Genomic DNA, 13316 nt, shown 5'->3' on the forward strand with positions numbered 1-13316 from the left:
ATGAAAAAAAAGGAAATTCTGCCATTTGTGAAAGCATGGATGGGACTTGAGGGTATTAAGTTAAGTGAAACAAGCCAGGCAGAGAAAGAAAATTACTGCATAGTATCACTTACATGTGGATTCTAAAAAGAAGAAATTCAAAATCATAGGAACATAGTAGAAAAGTAGACTGGGAATGGGGGAAAGAGTTAGAGATTAATAAAAATGTACAAACTTTCAGCTGTAAGATAAGATCCAAGGATCTAATGTAAAATATGTTGACTATAGTTGATAATACTGTATTGTATAATTGAAATTTGCCAATAGAGTAGAACTTAAATGTTCTCACAAAAAAAAAAAAAAAAAAAAGGAGGAACAAAAGGCCTGGTTGGCATGGATCAGTGGTTGAGTGTCGACCTGTGAACCAAAAGATCACTGTTTGATTCCCGGTCAGGACACATGCCCGGGTTGCAGGCTGGATTCCCTAGTGTAGGGTGTGCAGGGGACCGTTGATCAATGATTCTCTCTCATCATTGATGTTTCTATCTCTCCCTCTCCCTTCCTCTCTGAAACCAATAAAAATATATATTTTATAAAAAAGGTAAGTGTGAGGTGATGGATTTGTTAATTAACTAGATGGAGGGAATCCTTTCACAATGTATACATATATCAAATCACCATGATGTATACTTTAAATACATTATAATTTTGTTAACTACATTTCAATAAAGCTGAAAAACAAAAACAAAAACAAAAAATGCTTATAACTGAATGAAAAATCAAGAGTAGTCGAAAATGCAAGAAAAGCTCATTTTTGAGCAAAGAGTCTAGAGAACAACTGTGGGCAAACTACGGCCCGCGGCCCGGATCCGGCCCGTTCGGCTGTTCTATCCGGCCTGCGGAGCCGAAAGAGCGGAGGGTTCTCTTGCTCTCCCCTCCGCTCCTTCACCAGCAGCAGTGTTAACATGGCAACTTTGGGAAACACGGCTGCAGCTCCTTCTTCTGAGTGGGCGGATTTATATCCGCCCATTCAGTAGAAGGAACAACCTCTCAATCTTCCAGAGGCTCCTTGTAATGCCTGCGGACGCGTCCCCTGACATCGCCCCTGGAGAGCACAGTATCAGAACATTAGCTAAAAAGGAGACCAACAATACTGTTCCCACTGAAGTTGATGTTTTAAAGACCAAAAACCTTTCAACCCAGTCTACATTGCCATCTACATCTACATCCCGGGCATAATTTGGAAGTTGCACTAAAGAAAATGTTTAATTTACTGTTTACACATTTTGTTCTTTTCTATTTGTTTTAATTTTAAATTATTTTATTATATTTAAGTTTAATTTGAAAGGCTTTTGTACCTTTCCTTTGTTAGGCAATTTTATTTTGCCTTTGCCATCTTCAATATAAGGTATGTTATTGTGCTATGATTCCTCCATTTTTTGAAGTTTCAAATTATAATAATTAGTGTTTACATTCTTCTTGTTAAAATGTTTGAAATGAATAAAACTATTGAAATTAAAAAAAAAGACCGTACCCTTTTATGTAATGATGTTTACTTTGAATTTATATTAGTTCACAGAAACACTCCATCCATGCTTTTGTTCCGGCCCTCTTGTCCAGTTTAAGAATCCATTGTGGCCCTCGAGTCAAAAAGTTTGCCCACCCCTGGTCTAGAAACTAAATCAGGATAGTTTCAAGGGGAAACATGGTAAGCTAAGCCAGACCAGAAAGGTTGGTCCAAATACAAAAATTATTGGAAATGACAACAAACACTGAGCTCACTTTCCTTGGGGCTTACTCTTCCTTCATTCAGCAAGCAACAAAATGGATATATGGAAAATTAAAGGCACAACAGATCCAGCTACCTGTTGCCTCTCCAGCTCCTAATAAAGATGCTTTTAGAATGTGGAGGTCTCCACATAGGGACTTTCTCTCAGTGAGATGTCTTCCAGGTCAGAGGAATCCCAACTAGTGAACTTGCTGCTTCCCCTGCCCCATTTTCACCTGTCAGCCTCAATGTGAGAATCTTCCTGAGCAGTGTGGGTGACCTCTCAGCTCTCAAGTCCACGTCTCATTAGCAAAATGTTCTCTCTGCTGTGCTAATTACATTCTTCCACAGGTTATTTCTCGCCAAACCATTGGGACTATTGGAAATTTCAGTGAAGCCAGTGTAGCATGTCGGTGAATCACACATTGTGAATGCTTTGGGGACTGGGCCTATTGTTCCATAGAAACCTCAGTGATAAATACCCAACAAATGATCATTTATGGGAGTCATGAATCTTCTTAAGTTTTAGAGCAAGTTTAGGCACATACTATTCATTATAATAAAATAAAAAGTACGGCCAGTATTACAGTCATTAATTCTACTCCTTGGCTCCGAGCTTTCTTAATGTAGAATTGAACTTCCATGTCCCACTGTGGTTGAATGTGGCTACACAACTTGTTTTAGCCAAGGAAATGTAAGCAAAGAAGGCACGTGCCATTAGAATTGAAATATTTTAAAAGCCAGGGGATCATTTTCCTTGCTATCTCTTTTCCATTGCCATGGCCACGCACAACACTGACAACAGTAGCTGCTCTGAGAGCCTGCGAGGAGATATTGAGCTGAGGCCCTAGTCAAAAACTGACAGACATAAAACATGCAATAAATAAACCTTTGTTGTTCAAACCCTCTGAAATTTGTGGGGAGGGGGGTTGTTTGTTACTGTGGCATAATGTAGCCTATCCTGGTTGATGGAACCCAGGTTGTTCAAGATATAAATGAGTCCTCTGACTGTTAGATAAACGACTTCTCTGGCTGCTTAGAAAACTTAATTCAGTCTCTAACAACATAGTCTTTCTTGCAACCACTATCTTCATAGGATGGAAGGGCTTATCTTTTCTGATTATTATGGGAAACACACTTATCAAACATCTACCATTGCCTTCTCAATCATTTTGTTCTACGTCTTGTAAGTAGATATTATTACTTCTATTTTACAGATATTGAAACTAAAGATTCAGAGTTTAGCAAAATGTACAGATTGTGCACCCAACACATAATAGACTCTCAATCTGAGTCCAGTTCTGCCTTTGATGTATATGCTCTTCCCACATGCTACAGTTCCTTTGGTTAATCTAAAGATCGAAAATGGACTATTGCCATCTAAGAGAAGTCTCTTACTCTTTAGAATCTCATTTAGACACAATTTTTGGATCGTCTGGAAACAGTTTTTAAATGAATGTGATATTTACTTTTATGTTCTGAAAAGGAGTTTCTCTTTAGATTCTTCTGCCCTAGATAACTGAGTTCTTACAAATAGGAGTTTCAGGAAGGTTCAAAGAGAAACCGGTCCTCTTGCTTTATGGAAAAGACAGTGTAAGGAAAAAAAAAAAAGGAACACGGGGTTGTTTTCATATGTTACTTTCTTTTTACCCTTTGGGGAATATATGGAGACAATTGTAATTATGCCAATCACTTTCCTAGTCTTTCCTCCAGCATGAAAAGACTATGGTTCTTTAAATTTTAAAAATTAAAAATAGAAAGCCACTCAGTATAAATTTTACTTTTGTCACTGTCCTGTCAAATAATCTCTGATTACATTTTCTATTTATAGAATCAAGAAAATAATACCTTTCTAACATGGTTATAGAAAATGGTTGTTGTTATTTTATTATATAGAACTAGAGGCCCGGTGCATGAAATTCATGCACGGGGGTGTGTGTCCCTCAGCCCAGCCTGTACCCTCTCCAATCTGGGACCCCTCAAGGGATGTCCGACTGCCCATTTAAGCCCAATCCCGGTAGGATCGGGCCTAAATGGGCAGTCGGACATCCCTCTCACAATCCAGGACTGCTGGCTCCCAACTGCTCGCCTGCCTGCCTTCCTGATTGCCCCTAACAGCTTCTGCCTGCCAGCCTGATCACCCCCTAACCACTCCCCTGCCAGCCTGATTGATGCCTAACCACTCCCTTGCCAGCCTGTTTGTCCCTAACTTCCCTCCCCTGCAGGCCTGGTCACCCCTAACTGCCCTCCCCTGCAGGCCTGGGTCCCTCCCAACTGCCTTTCCCTGCAGGCCTGGTCGCCCCCAACTTCTCTCCTCTGCTGGCCTGGTCACCCCTAACTGCCCTCCCCTGCAGGCTTGATCGCCCCCAACTGCCCTCCCTTGCAGGCCTGGTCCCTCCCAACTGCCCTCCCCAGCTGGCCTGATTGCCCACAACTGCCTTCCCTTGCAGACCTGGTCCCTCCCAACTGCCCTCCCCAGCTGGCCATCTTGTGGTGGCCATCTTGTGTCCACATGGGGGCAGGATCTTTGACCACATGGGGGCAGCAATCTTGTGTGTTGGAGTGATGGTCAAGCTGCATATTACTCTTTTATTAGATAGGATAGAGGCCTGGTGCACGAGTGGGGGCCAGCTGGTTTGCCCTGAAGGGTGTCCCAGATCAGGGTGGGGGTTCCCTTGGGGCGTGGGGTGGCCTGGGCGAGGGGCCTGTGGTGGTTTGCAGGCCGGCCACGCCCCCTGGAGACCCAAGCGGAGGCCCTGGGATCTGGGGTTTATTTATCATCTACAATTGAAACTTTGTAGCCTGGAGCAGAGCCAAGCCTTCTGCTTGCTCCATGGCGGCAGCCATTTCTATTGGGATTTATGTATCTTCTATAATTGAAACTTTGTAGCCTTAAGCAGAGGCCTGGGCCGGCCAGGGTGTGTGGAAAGCTTGGCTTCCTCCATCGCCAGGGGCAACCCTAACCTCCTGCTCTTTCCAGCTCCGTGGCTGCCGCCATTTCTGTTTGGGTTTATGTATCTTCTATCATTGAAACTCTGTAGCCTTGAGTGGAGGCCTAGGCCTGCAAGGGCAGGTGGAAAGCTTGGCTTCCTCCATTGCTGGGGAAATCCAAGCCTCCCTCCTGCTCTCTGTGGCCGTAGCCATTTTGTTTGGGTTTATTTGCATATTCGCCCCTGATTGGCTGGTGGGCGTGGCTTGTGGGTATAGCGGAGTGATGGTTAATTTGCATATTACTCTTTTATTAGGTAGGACTAGAGGCCTGGTGGACAAAATGGTGCACTGCGGGGGGAGGTCCCTCAGCTGGCGTGCGCCCTCTTGCAGTCTGGGACCCCTTGGGGCGGGGGGGGGGGGGTGCGGGGACAGGGCTAAGCTGGCAGTCAGACATCCCTATTGCAGTTCCAGGCTCTCACAGTCCAGGGCTCTTGCAGTCCAGGACCCCTGGGTCCTTACTGCCCGCCTGCCATGGAGGCGGGAGAGGCTCCCACCACTGCTGCTGTGCTTGCTAGCCATGAGCTCAGCTTCTGGCTGAGTGGGGGGGAGCGCTGCTCAACCAGAAGGTGGGCTCGCTGCTTCTTAGCACTGGCCCCGCCCCCCACCCACTCGTTGGGGGGGCAATCGGGGGCCAGGCCAGCCGAGGGAATGTTGTGGGAGGTTCAGGTGCCACGGTCGTGCCTGTTCCACCTCTGCAGAGGCACCGTGCCTCCCCCTCTGCCTTTTGCCTCTGTGGAAGGGGGGGCACCAGGACCAGGCCCGGCCGCTTCCTCTCCTGCTGCCTCTGCGGAACGGTGGGGGAGGGGGGGTGCCAGGACCACCATTGATGGCCTGGCTGTGCAGGCTCACGGGCCCCGCCCTCCACCCACTGTTCATTCCGGAAGGCCCCAGCCGTGGGCAAACTACGGCCCGCGGGCTGGATCCGGCCCGTTCGGCTGTTCTATCCGGCCCACGGAGCCGAAAGAGCGGAGGGTTCTCTTGCTCTCCCCTCCGCTCCTTTACTTTGAATTTATATTAGTTCACACAAACACTCCATCCATGCTTTGGTTCCGGCCCTCCGGTCCAGTTTAAGAACCCATTGTGGCCCTCGAGTCAAAAAGTTTGCCCACCCCTGTTCTAGAAGGTCATTCCACCATCCGGTCTAATTAGCCTATTAGCTCTTTATTATATAGGATAACTAGCACAGTGTTTGCCATAATGGTGATTACCTTTTCTTTCCTCCAGATTCCTCAGTTACATGAATTACAATGTCTATCCTCAAGAGCTCCACTTAACCCAGTCTTTTTAACATAAAGGATTCAAATTTATGCTTTGTTTCATTGGAATGAACAGACAGCTGAAAGTAGCTTCTGATTAAATGTATTAGAGGGAAGGTTTTGTGATTAATTTGGCTGTGATGATCATATCCACTTTCTAAGTGGCCAAAACAGCCAGACTGTATACATTGTGTTCCATTTATTGCACAAATCCAGAGAATCCTTAGCTAAAGGAATATGAGCAATGTATTTATCTTTACCTTCAGTTACGAGTACCCTGAGCAATGATCATAGAAAATGCAGACACGGCTGAAGGCTCACAGAAGCTTCCAACCCCGGAACCATAGTCTTAGGCAAATAGTTGACTCATTTGGGAAAAATAAGAGGTAAGGTATGGGGTGACTTCACTTTTTAATGAACTTGAATAAAGATGTAATTGTGATACATACATAATTCTGACTTCATCTATTCATACCTAACATTAGGAGCATTAGCCAGCATTGCTTAAGATAATTATTAACCATCTGAAACACTTAATAGAAACAAATAGTGGGATTTGCAATAATTTTGTATGATTATAATAATTCAGAACAGTAAAAATCTTGTCCTTTGTAACTAATCCTGTTTTACGCCATAATTATTCTTCCAGAGAAGAATTAAATTTGTGATTTAATGCTTGCTGTCAGTCACCCTGAAGCACAATGCATACAGTTGTCTCAGGAAAAGCAACTCAATTAGAAATCAGTGCTTATAATCTGGAGCGGCAAGTGGGATTTACCATTAGTAATGACAAATAAGATGCTCATCAGTAATAGTAGATAATTTAAAGTGAAGCGATATGTGGCAGATAAATGCTTATTCCTCTCCACTCTTGTCCTTTATTTTAATGTATTTTCAACCTTCTCTACCCTTTTTTCAAATGTACTATCTCCATTAAGGATTGTTATGCTTTGTTGAATTAATACCAGACTTTAATATGAGCATGCCATTGATATAGCTTATACTTTTAGGCTCCTCTTTTCATTTCATATATAGACATTGAATCAAAGTTATATTCCTTAGTGTATTTGACTTGAAGTTTATATTTGAAACCACTGTTTGTCGCTTCTGTCCACAAAGATTTAACATATATGCCATGTCTCTCCATATCTGAAGTTACATATACCTTATTTGAGTTTAGATTAAATTCCAGTAAAATCTCCTGCTGCTCCCAATTGGCAGCAATAGGTGGTGATGCACTAGTAAGCATTTAACAACTGAAGAAGAAAGGGAGGGAGGGAGGGAGGGAGGGAGGGAGGGAGGGAGGGAGGGAGGGAGGGAGGGAGGGAGAAAGGAAGAATTTGCTCCTGGGAAGAAATGTTCATTGTTGGCTTCAGACCACTGTCCATGAACCTTTTCATCATTTCTTGGAAGATAACCAACATCTCTTTGGTTTCTCAAACATCCTGCCAGGTAGCAACTTCAGTTATGCCCAATGAACAAAATTCTTCGGAAAGATCACCAGACATTTGTTCCATTATACATCACTTCCACATGTCTTCAAAAGAGCCCTTTTTTTCATAATGAATATTTAAGCAGTTATCTGAGTAAAATTCAGGACATTTCAGATTTGTTTCTTCAATGTGTGTGTGTATATGTATATATATATATATAATCACCTCACACATTTACTTTTTTTGTGTGTGAACATTTAAATTCTACCACTTCAGCAAATTTTAGTCATACAATAATACAGCGTTATCAACTATAGTCACCAACAGTGCACAAGAGTGCCCATTTCTCCACATCCTTGCCAGCTTTGTTATTTCTTATCTTTTTGATAATTGACATCCCAAAAAGTATGAGATGATATCTCAGTGTGGTTTTGATTTGAATTTCCCTGATGATTAGTGATGCTGAGCACCTTCTTATGTACAAAATGAACATATGTATTTCTTTGGGAAATGTCTATTCAGATCCTTTGCCCATTTTTTAATTGTTTGTCTTTTTGCTACTGAGTTGTATAAATTATTTTTGGATACTAACTCCTTATTGGATATGTGATTGGCAATAATTTCTCCCATTCACTAGGTTGCTTTTTCATTTTGTTTATGGTTTCCTTTGCTGTGTAATTTGATAGGGACTGCACTAATTCCGTAGATCACTTGGAATATTAATTCCAGTCCATGAGCATGGAATACCCTTCCATATATTTATGTCATTTTCAATTTCTTTCATCAATGTCTTACAGTTTCCAGTGTATAGATCTTTTATGTCCTTGGTTAAATTTATTCCTCAGTATTTTATTCTTTTTGATGCTATTTTAGATGGGATCATTTTCTTAATTTTTTTTTTTCTGGTAGTTTGTTGTTGTTCACTTAGATCTTGAATATAAGGTTTAATATAGATTTTTGGTGCTATTCAGGATAACTGGTTTCATTTGTTACACACGCTCTCAAATATATATTGAAACCGACATATGCACATGATATGCACAATGTTTCTTTCAGAAGTTCTATCTTTCTCAACTCTTTCATTTCTTCAGCTTGTAGAACTAAGAACTACTAGAACCAAATTTGTTTGCTTTCAGGGTAGCTATTTGGCATAAACATACTGAAATTTAAATAAAATTACTTTAAAAGCATCTTCTTGTTCTTAGAGAGGATTACACTGACCATCCCTATAATTCTCTATCACCTTACTTTACTTTATATCAGAACATTTATCACTACATAATATTATACTAAATTTTTTAAAATTTATTACATGATCCACAGCTCTACAAGTGTGGTTCATCACATAAGAAGGATATGTTGAATGAATAAATAATCTTTAAAAATTTAATTAGCATTTGGAGTCCTCAGCCCCGACCAAAAAACTCCATTAAATTAATTAAGATAATTAAATTAACAAATTCCTGAACTTTACTCATTGAGATGTTTAAAATATGGGTTTATAATATTGTGTAAAATAAGAAAGTAATTGGTGAGCTACATATAGCCATTCCAAGTTAATTTCATGTACTCCACAAGCCTATATTTTAGGTTATAACTTTTAGATATAGTTAAAATCCATTTAGCATTTTAGCCTGCCATAATTACAGCCAGGAAAAAAAGTCAGCCCTGGACAGTTTGGCTCAGTGAATAGAGTGTTGGCCCATGGCCTGAAGGGTTCTGGATTTGATTCTGGTCAATGCATGTACCTCAGTTGCAGGCTCAATCCATAGGGAGTGTGTAGGAGGCAACCAATTAATGTGTCTCTCTCACATCAATGTTTCTCTCTCTGTGTGTCTCTCCCCCTCCCTTCCACTCTCTCTAAAAATTTTAATGGAAAAATATCCTCAAGTGAGGATTAACGACAACAAAACATCATACCAAGACATCCTTGTATATCTATAATAATAAAAGCATAGCCCTAACCGGTTTGGCTCAGTGGATAGAGCATCGGCCTGCGGACTGAAGGGTCCCAGGTTCGATTCCGGTCAAGGGCATGTACCTGGGTTGTGGGCACATCCCCAGTACAGGGTGTGCAGGAAGCAGCTGATCGATGTGTCTCTCTCTCATCGATGTTTCTAACTTTCTATCCCTCTCTCTTTCTCTCTGTAAAAAATCAATAAAATATATTTTTTAAAAAATAATAAAAGTGTAATATGCTAATTAGACCAGACGTCTTCTGGACGTCCTTCCTGACGAAGCCAGGGCTGTGAGGGAAGCCCGGGTCCCAGGTGCCAGAGGGAAGCTGGTGCCAAGAGCCGGAGGAAGGAAGGCCTACTCTTGCATGAATTTTGTGCATTGGGCCTCTAGTTTATATATATGATTGCAAAAAGTCTTTCCCTTTATATAAAGTTCTTTCTGAACATTATTTTTAATGATTACATATTTTATCATAAAAATATATAAATTTTTTACATATTAGTTACCTCAGTTTCTCAAGACTTATGCGTATACATGGGACCATATTTGCATTACTTATCCAACTTTCACTGGCTCAGGACATGGCCTTCTTATGTAAGTCCTCAGAGCCTTGAAAGTATTTTGGAGATTCCCCCAGTGGTCACATAATACTATCCCACACATTCTCATGAACATGGATCTGAGTGCATCCATGTGAGTGCCATGGGCACTAGCATTCTCTGGCCACCATGGTGCCGAATAGACAGTGCTACCATCATTCCTACTGGGTTCCAGAATATTTGGAGGAATGGAGAACATTTCCCTCACATTTGTAGGGCATCACTGTTTTTTGGTAAATACTATAGCTTCTACTATATGATGTGACTGCTAGTTTTGCTTCCTCCCAGGTGCACAAGCAGCCTACCAGGGTCTACCATGGATTCCACAGAGCCACCATCAATACGAGAGTGACCTACACAGAGTGGAAAGGAGTGTCATTTCTTGCACTATACCAAAGTAATGTTGGCTGTGCCCTGATACCAAAGAGGTAAATTAGCTTGTTTTTTTTTTTTTCCTAATGATTCTCTTCCTGGGAACACAGACAGAAGCCCATGAGAATAGCTGATAATATTCCCAAGTGACAGGTTTAAAATTACCTCTTTCTTTGTCCTGAAGGCTTTCCTACAGAGTGAAGACTGGGATACGTGGTGCTTTCTCCATAGGATTAGTTCGTTACCAGCTTCATCCCCAAGCCCTCTTTTATAATGATTTCTGATATTTGGCCCTCCTTCAAACTCTCTGTTCCACTAGTTTACAGGCCATAATAACAAACATAAGCACCACTGTGTTACTATTACCCTATCGTTAGACAGAGAGTGGTTTAAAGTTTCCCCTCTGTTGTAATAGACATCTAGGAGTTTAAAGCTCTCTTCAATGTCAGAGGTTATTTCTTTAAAATAGAGGATAGATTATTTGGGCAGAGTTTTAGAAAAGTTGTAGGATTCTTAATATGTATTTGAAAGCAGATATTCCTAACTGATTTTTGCCTCTAGACAATCCCTTTCCTAATCTCAAGAAAGCCATTTCTTCATCAAGCAATATCTGTGGTAAAATAACTGTCATTCTTAAAAAAACCTCCATTGCTTTTTATAAATACTAGAGGCCCGGTGCATGAAATTCATGCATTTGGTGGGGTGGGGGGGTGTCCCTCAGCCTGGCCTGCACCCTCTTGCAGTCCAGGAGCCCTCGGAGGTTGTCTGACTGATGGCTTAGGCCCACTCCCCATGCAGTCAAACATCCTTAGCACTGCTGCGGAGGCAGGAGAGGCTCCCGCCACTACTGCCGCTGTGCTCTCCAGCTGTGAGCCAGGCTCAGGGCTTCTGGCTGAGCAGTGCTCCCACTGTGGGAGCTCACTGACCACCAGGGGGCAGCTCCTGCATTGAGCATCTGCCCCCTGATGGTCAGTGCACATCATAGTGAGCAGTTGAGTGGCCTTAGCATATCATTATCATATTACACTTTGATTGGTTGAACGGCTGACTGGAAGACTGGACACTTAGCACATTAGGCTTTTATTATATAGGATAACTAGCTCTACTAATGATGTGTCACACAAAAACACCAAAAGCTTATATTTCTCTTTTTAAAAGTGCACTTCAATCCCTTGCTGGCAAAATATTATTCTCACAAAGTTTTGCAACTATATAAGCTTTCAAGTTTGAATGCCAAGGTTTGGGGTCAGGTTTTGAAATCTTAAAACAATAAATTTTGAGTTATTCATACACATAAAACAGTGTCTCCAGTCTTCAAGTGATATTGGTGGCCTTGGTAGAATGTCATCTCCTGGACTCATGGCTCACTTTATCACTCCCTATCTTATCACTTACAACCTTGAAGTTGTAATTATGTTAATTATATTTATAATCATCTCTCTTGGCTCTAAACTAACCAGTTCTGACTCTGACTCAGTGAGTTGCACATGCCTATCCTACATCAGCTCTGTCCTTTCTTGCCTACATCAGCTATTGACATTTAAAATGACTTTTCTAATGTACTTATAATTGCTGCATAATTTTTAATCATTTTCTCCACCTTCCTTTCCTCTTACATTTTACCAAAGGCTAAATTTTTATGACAGATTCATGGATTTGAGAATACAGTGGTTTGGAAGAGCAGAGAAAAACTAAAGTGTTAGGATGAAACTATAATTGATTTGAAGTGTAGGACTGAGGCACGTAACTCAGATGTACTTTAAGACATAAGAAATTAAATCATCCTGATGTTTCAAATATTGAATTTCTTTATATATAAAATAATAGTATAACACATTTCAATCAGGGTTTATCTGAAATTAGATGAGTAATAATGCATGTTGAGTGTCTGGCACAATTCCTGGAACATATTAGATACTCAAATATTATTATTTAAAGAAATTCAGGTAGGGAAGACAATTTCAGGATGTCTTCTCCTAGTTTTTAGTGAAAATTTTATCTGGTAGTCATTAATTTATCACCTTTGTGAGCTTTCCAGTGCTTAACATTTACCCCTCAAGCATACTAGCTCAATAAACTAAACTGAGAGAGCAGATAATTTTCTCAGGGAAAATCACATTAACAAAATGTATGATGCTGGCAGGTAAAATCAGAATGCTAATTTCATAATTTTCTGCTTAAAACGTAATTGCAGTTTGAAGCATGTGAGTGCTTTTTATTTTATCTCTGTTGGCAGACATCATGGGAAACAAAAAATCATAATTAGAATGCTCTGGAAAATCTGAATTGTAATTACCATGAGTTTTATGTAGTTTAATAAAGTCATCTCCACAACATGGGTGGTCTGGTTAGAAACACTGGAATGCTTACATTTCATTGTCTAATTTTCCGTTTCCTCAGAATGTTGATGGGTTACTATAAATATTGCATTTACTTGTTTCTATCACTATACTTTTATGGGCAACCTTGTGGCAGATTGATCTCTTTCCCTTCACAAATGTTGGTGTTTTCAGTCAGTAGTCAGTTCTTGCTTGCTAAGAGCAACTTTTTTTTTTAAATCCTCACCCAAGGATATTTTTTCCGTTGATTTTTAGAGAGAATGGGAGGGAGAGAGAAAAACATCCACGTGAGAGTGACACATTGATTGATTGCCTCCTGCATGAGCCCTGACCAGGCCAGGAATCAAACCTGCAACTGAGCTATGCGCCCTTGACTGGAATAGAATCTGAGACCCTTCGTTCCGCAGTCCAATGCTCTAACCACTGAACAACCAGCCAGGGCAAGAGCAACTCTTTCTTGACAAGACATTCTCAGCTCTCATTCATAGTGTGTTGGTTTTACACTACAAATATCAGAAAGCAACTTCCTTTTTCTTATTTACATAATTCTTGAATCACTTCTAAATGAAGATCCGACTTATTTTGTTGTGATCTTCAGTTTTCTCATTTAAAAATGGAAA

The sequence above is a fragment of the Plecotus auritus genome, assembly GCF_963455305.1.
Source record: "Plecotus auritus genome assembly, chromosome: 9".
NCBI classification, from domain to species: Eukaryota; Metazoa; Chordata; class Mammalia; order Chiroptera; family Vespertilionidae; genus Plecotus; species Plecotus auritus.